General features: G+C 58.4%; 1 long non-coding RNA gene across 1 annotated transcript in view; it reads right to left on the reverse strand.

The window, feature by feature from the left end:
- Window positions 1-5,424: 5,424 nt before the first annotated feature.
- The window catches only part of LOC102250411, a 9,012-nt gene continuing 7,295 nt past the window's right edge, over window positions 5,425-7,141 (reverse strand). Inside the window, exon 3 of the long non-coding RNA XR_001360380.1 lies at window positions 5,425-5,824. This is a non-coding gene — a long non-coding RNA (uncharacterized LOC102250411). The remainder of the gene's footprint in view (window positions 5,825-7,141) is intronic.

Below are 7,141 nucleotides of genomic sequence, written 5' to 3' on the forward strand. Positions count from 1 at the left end.
GTGCGGGAGGCAGCCGATCCGTGATTCTCTCTCATCATGGATGTTTGTTTCTCTCTCTTTCTCTCTCCCTTCCTCTCTGAGATCAATAAAAAATATATATATTTTTTAAATGGTGGCTGGTACCCCCACTTTCAAGACGCAGAAATGGGTGCGGGTCGCAGCTGCTGTGTCGTGGGCCTGGGAGTCACCCGTGGGTCCACTGGCTACTAACCCTTAGCTCAACCCACCAGCCCCCCTCCTTCTCCGTACCCCATCTCTCACCCACCCCGCTTAGGGGCCCGGATCTCTGAATCACCCCAACATTCAGCCTCACACTCCTCGTTCCCAGACCCCTTGGGACCTGAGGGAGGAAGTCAGCCCAGACTTCGCTCCCCCCTCCCTGGAGGCTGGGTGCTGAGTCACTTCCTGCGACGGAGCATTGAGAGCCGAGAGCCGAGAGCCGGCCCAACCACAGAGTCGGTCCAGTTCTCGAGGAACCTCCCTCCCAGGGGTCTCAGCGGAGGGGGAGCCCCCCTGCCCCCCGTGCTGGCCAGGACCTCCTCCTCCCCACCCTCCTCTGCAGCCTCTCCCTTCGGATTCACTCATTCCCACCCTGAGGTTCACCGAACCAGGTGGGGCTCGCTCTTAACCAGAGTGATGGGCACCTCGTTGGCACCCCCTCGAATACCCACCCTGTCCCCCGACCACGGTGAGCCCCCAAATGTAACCCGAGGACACGCAGAATGACGACGGCGTGAAGCACGGGTCTCACTGGTTCTAGATCGGGGCTCACGCGGCCTCACTTCCTGCTGTGCTCACGGGGCCAGGCCGTCCGAGGGGCCGCCCAGAGCCTTGCCCTGGAACCCGGCTGGGGCGGGGATGGCAGGGATCAGGGTGGGCGACGGCCAGGCCGAACCCCGTGGCTTTAGTCTTCTCATCTGCAAAACTCAGGGGCCCTCACCGATTCGGCCCAGTGGATAGAGCGAGGGCCTGCGGGCTGAAGGGTCCTGGGTTCAATTCCCGTCAAGGGCCCAGGCCCGGGTTGCAGGCTGCATCCCCAGTGTGGGCCGTGCAGGAGGCAGCCGATCCATGATGCTCTCTCATCATGGATATTCCTCTCTCTCTCTCTTCCCTCTCCCTTCCTTTCTGAAATCCATAAAAATCAAAATAAAAAAAATTAAGTAAAAAAAACTCAAGGGAAGGACCCGATCTTCCGTTTCCATCCAGCAAGAGCATTCTACACACGGGCCAGCGCTCCCAGTGTGGCTCCCGCCGCAGCCCTGGCCTGGCTGGCATCCCTGGGAGCCGCTGGCGTCTGGGCGGACTGGGGTTCCCCCAATTTCCCCCCAGATTAAAAGCACCAACAGGTTGCATGGCAAAAGCAAACAGAATCTGTGCTTCCTTTGAACAAATGAGCACGAAATTATGCTAAAGCTCTGTTGCCCTGTGCCGAGCCAACCGCCCGAGTGCCTGCCAACTCTCAGCTTCTCAAGTTCAAGTTCGCGGGGCTCGGCCTCTGCTGGAGAAAGCGGAGGCTCTGCAAGCCACGAACGGGCCTGGAACGCCCCTCGATTTCATGCGAACACACGGCGCTGTGTCAGAAATAGAGTCGCATTCATGAGCCCGAAATTCCCCAAGTTTCCTCTGAGTCCTGCCTTATTTTTTATTTTATTTTTTTTCACTTTATAGCCCTCAGGATGGAGGGCTGCCCGGATTCAAAGGGAAACTTCTGCTTTTTCAACGCGGGCCCTGTAATTTCACATCAAGAAAGAAACGGCTTTGATGTCTATTTCTGCCCATTAGCGAGTTTTATAAGCCGGGAGCCGGCAAACTGAGATGATGTTTCCCTCCGCTCCTGGGCGCTGGTATCATTTAGGAACGCGGGCCTGAAACGATGCAGAAAACACGCTAATGGCGGCAAACACAGCAACGATGAGACGAGATGGGCTTCCGGGGGGGGGGGGGCCCCTCCCAGGTCGGTGCTTAAACTCTACCCGGTTCTGCAAAGCCTTTCTGACGCTCAGAAAAGAATAAGGCGATATTCACGTCTATGATGATGCTGTGCGTTTTTATGGAAAAAAGGAAAGATGAACTTGTTGTTTTGGTCATTTAAAGGGGCGTCTTTTGCCCGGCCGGTGTGGCCCAGTGGTTGAGCGTCGTCCTGTGAACCAGGAGGTCACGGTTCAATTCCCGGTCAGGGCACAGGCCCGGGTTGCGGGCTTCATCCCCAGCCTGGGGCCTGTAGGAAGCGGCCGATCCATGATTCTCTCCTCACTGATGTTTCTCTCTCTCTCCCTCTCCCTTCCTCTCTGACATCAATGAAAGTACATTTGAGAACAAACACACACACAAAAACGTGCAAAGCTCTTGTCAGGAGCGTGGAGACTTTTTAAAAACACGCTTCCCGGCACACGCACTGTCCCGTTGGGGGGCCTGGCCGGCCGGCCTGTCTTCTCGGGCTCCCCGGCCTGCGGGAGCCCTTGGGCCGTCCAGGGCGCAGCACTTACCACGAAGCGTTCGCTGCTGAGCCGGGTACAGGGTTGCGCCTTGGGGTTTGGGGTGGGTGGCCAGCCCTGAGCTGGTGCATCGGGAGCCATCACTTTCCGTCCCGTCCGCCGGGCCAGTGGCCTCCTCTCTGCCCTCGGAACATCGCTGGGTCCTCGCAGCAGCTGCGCCATCGGGGGCTGCGCCTGTTCGCAGAGCCAGGTGCTGGGTGTTCACGCCGGGGGCCTCCAGCTCTCGCTCTGGCCCCTGAGTGTTTCTGAACGGCGTTCTCTTCCCCCCCGCGTTCCACCTGTTCCCTTCTTCCAGCGGTTCTCAACCTTGGCTGCACATTCGAATCACCTGGGAATCTTTTCAAAATCCTGATTCCTGGGCCTCATCCTCCGGAAATTCTGTTTCTCTGTTACTAATGTTGTGGCCCCACCCCATCACAAAAAACAGAATTTCCGGAGGACGAGGCCCAGAAATCAGGATTTTAGAAAGATTCCCAGGTGATTCTAATGTGCAGCCAAGGTTGGGAACCACTGGCTTATTCCCTTCTCTCGTCTTCTTTCCTTTCATGGTGGAGCAGAAACGGTTTTAGTAAAAACAAGAGACATAGACGCAGGGCCCTGGGTTCTCCGAAGAGAACGCTTCGTGGTAAGTGCTGGCCCTGAGCGGCCCAAGGGCTCCCGCAGGTCGGGGAGCCCGAGAAGACAGGCCGGCCGGCCAGGCCCCCCAGCGGGACAGTGGGGGCGCTGGGAAGCGTGTTTTTAAAAAGTCTCCACGCTCCTAACAAAAGCTCCGCACGTTTTGTGTGTGTGTTTGTTCTCAAATGTACGTTCGCACCAATGGAACGAGACTAAATTCGGAGCAAAAGCGTCATTCTTGGAGCGAGGGGTTGAGAGGCAAGCTCTCCTGCCGTCTCCCCGGCTGGGAGGGGCCTCCTGTATTTAGGGGCCGTGGCCACGGCGACTAAGATTTAAAAATAAATATTTTCTTTTTTATTGATTTGAGAGAGAGAACGAGAGGAGCGTCCGCCTGTGGGTCCACTTCCTTACGCATGACTGGCTGGCTCTTGCATGTGCCCCGGGCGAAGACTGAACCCCCAGCCTGGGGGCATCGGAACGACGCCCTCACCACCCACTGAGCTACTCGGCCGCCAAGGGGTGACTGAGTCCCTCCAGCTGCTTAGTGGTTCTTCTGCTGCCTCAGCCCTTCTGCTCACGGCCCCGTATTGCCCCAGAAGCCCCTCTGCCATCTTGGTTTGGCAACGGGCACCCTGGTCTGTGCACTGGGCACCCTGGTCTGTGCACGGGGCACCCTGGTCTGTGCACTGGGCACCCTGGTCTGTGCACGCGGCACCCTGGTCTGTGCACTGGGCACCCTGGTCTGTGCACGCGGCACCCTGGTCTGTGCACTGGGCACCCTGGTCTGTGCACGCGGCACCCTGGTCTGTGCACTGGGCACCCTGGTCTGTGCACGCGGCACCCTGGTCTGTGCACTTGTGCACCTGGTCTGTGCACTCGGCACCCTGGTCTGTGCACTCGGCACCCTGGTCTGTGCACTGGGCACCCTGGTCCCCTGGTCTGGCACCCTGGTCTGTGCACTGGGCACCCTGGTCTGTGCACGCGGCACCCTGGTCTGTGCACTGGGCACCCTGGTCTGTGCACGCGGCACCCTGGTCTGTGCACTGGGCACCCTGGTCTGTGCACGCGGCACCCTGGTCTGTGCACTGGGCACCCTGGTCTGTGCACGCGGCACCCTGGTCTGTGCACTGGGCACCCTGGTCTGTGCACGCGGCACCCTGGTCTGTGCACTGGGCACCCTGGTCTGTGCACGCGGCACCCTGGTCTGTGCACTGGGCACCCTGGTCTGTGCACGCGGCACCCTGGTCTGTGCACTGGGCACCCTGGTCTGTGCACGCGGCACCCTGGTCTGTGCACTGGGCACCCTGGTCTGTGCACGCGGCACCCTGGTCTGTGCACTGGGCACCCTGGTCTGTGCACGCGGCACCCTGGTCTGTGCACTGGGCACCCTGGTCTGTGCACGCGGCACCCTGGTCTGTGCACTGGGCACCCTGGTCTGTGCACGCGGCACCCTGGTCTGTGCACTGGGCACCCTGGTCTGTGCACGCGGCACCCTGGTCTGTGCACTGGGCACCCTGGTCTGTGCACGCGGCACCCTGGTCTGTGCACTGGGCACCCTGGTCTGTGCACGCGGCACCCTGGTCTGTGCACTGGGCACCCTGGTCTGTGCACGCGGCACCCTGGTCTGTGCACTGGGCACCCTGGTCTGTGCACGCGGCACCCTGGTCTGTGCACTGGGCACCCTGGTCTGTGCACGCGGCACCCTGGTCTGTGCACTGGGCACCCTGGTCTGTGCACGCGGCACCCTGGTCTGTGCACTCAGCACCCTGGTCTGTGCACTGGGCACCCTGGTCTGTGCACGCGGCACCCTGGTCTGTGCACTCAGCACCCTGGTCTGTGCACTGGGCACCCTGGTCTGTGCACGCGGCACCCTGGTCTGTGCACTCAGCACCCTGGTCTGTGCACTGGGCACCCTGGTCTGTGCACGCGGCACCCTGGTCTGTGCACTCAGCACCCTGGTCTGTGCACTGGGCACCCTGGTCTGTGCACGCGGCACCCTGGTCTGTGCACTCAGCACCCTGGTCTGTGCACTGGGCACCCTGGTCTGTGCACGCGGCACCCTGGTCTGTGCACTCAGCACCCTGGTCTGTGCACTGGGCACCCTGGTCTGTGCACGCGGCACCCTGGTCTGTGCACTCAGCACCCTGGTCTGTGCACTGGGCACCCTGGTCTGTGCACGCGGCACCCTGGTCTGTGCACTCAGCACCCTGGTCTGTGCACTGGGCACCCTGGTCTGTGCACGCGGCACCCTGGTCTGTGCACTCAGCACCCTGGTCTGTGCACTGGGCACCCTGGTCTGTGCACGCGGTTAGTTAAAAATACCAATTTGACCGCTAAGGAAATGGCCGCTGTTCTTGCTGGCTGGCTATAATTTATAATCTTACGAAAAGAAAAGAAAAATCTGTTTCCAACAAGGAATTTTTCTTACCTTAAGTTCCAGGGCAATGCTGGGTTTTAAAGTCAGCATCTAAGAGAAGAATCATTCACAGCCAAAAATAACCCTAGAAAATCCTTTAAACTCTTGTAAAGTTCAAAGCACGCGTTTCATTTGTGGTCCATGGCGGGGAAAAGAATTAGAACCATTCCCCAAACCTTTCCATCCCCCCTTCCCCCCCCGACTTGCATTACCTTTGCGGGGTTCATTGTACCTGTTGTTTCGCATAAAGAGTCAACCCATCAGCCCGGCCGGCTTAGCTCCATGGCTGAGCATCCAGCTATGAACCAGGAGGTCAGGGTTCGATTCCTCATCAGGATTTCACACAAAGCCTGCGTGTGTGAAAAATTATTTAACTGGGATTCTAACGTAACCAGCGAGGCCTGGCCAGTGTGGCTCAGTGGTCGAGTGTCGACCTATGAAGCAGGAGGTCAGGGTTTGTTTGATTCTCGGTCAGGGCACAGGCCCAGATTGTGGGCACCATCCCCAGTGTGGGGGCCGTGCAGGAGGCAGCCGATCCATGATTCCCTCTCATCACTGATGTTTCTCTCTCTCTCTCTCCCTCTCCCTTCCTCTCTGAAATCAATAAAAATTATTTTTTAAAAAGAGAATCAACTCATTGCGTGTGGAGCTCTGAGAATAAACCCTCGGTGTCACTGACTCTCAGATGCCCGTCTGCCTCCTCCTTCAACCCCTGCGACAGCCCCGAGGTCGCTAACTTAGACGGTTATGCGGTGGATCCGCCACAAAACGTCAACCTTTTCTCCCAAAGTTCTCTCTCTCTCTCTCTCTCTCTCTCTCTCTCTCTCTCTTTATAACACACAGAAATGCAGAGAATTATCATTCCTCTTTGTCTAAACGCAGGACTTTTTCCTCAAACTCCGCACACGCGATAGAAAATGAGGAAATAAACCCGGGGGACCACAGGACCACCCTCTTCCTGACACTCTCCGTCCGGACGACGGTCCTCTGAGCCGGAGGAAACGGGGCCACAGTTGCATTCATTGTTCAGTGAGCTTGTCCGCACCGCTCAACCCACCGACAGCAATGAATGTTGATTGTGACCTTTGACCACCTCGTCTCTGCCCGGGGGAGGGGGCGCCCCGGCGGGCCCGGCTTGGGTGTCCTGTGGCCGGCGGATTCGGAAGCCGTCGAGCAGGTAGGTAGGTAGGTAGGTTGGTTGGTTGGTTGGCAGGTGATGGTTAGCCATAGGGTACAATCAACGGTCGATGGTTTTGACTTTAATTCCAAACTCACCGACAGCGTTGAATGTTCACTGAAGCAAACCTCAAACTCAGGATCCGGCTGACTTTCCCGTCCCTGCAGGTGTCGGGAGGGGAGGGGGTGGGGACAAACAGCAGAGTAGCTTTAAGCCATTTCCAAAGGGAATAAGAACATCCCGGCCGGCGTGGCTCAGTGGTTGAGTGTCAACTTATGAACCAGGAGGTCAGGGTTCGATTCCCGGTCAGGGCACATGCCCGGGTTGTGGGCTCCATCCCCAGTGGGGGGTGTGCAGGAGGCAGCCGGTCCGTGATTCTCTCTCATCATTGACGTTTCTCTCTCCCTCTCCCTTCTTCTCTGAGATCAATAAATAAAT

The sequence above is a fragment of the Myotis brandtii genome, unplaced genomic scaffold (assembly GCF_000412655.1).
Source record: "Myotis brandtii unplaced genomic scaffold, ASM41265v1 scaffold888, whole genome shotgun sequence".
NCBI classification, from domain to species: Eukaryota; Metazoa; Chordata; class Mammalia; order Chiroptera; family Vespertilionidae; genus Myotis; species Myotis brandtii.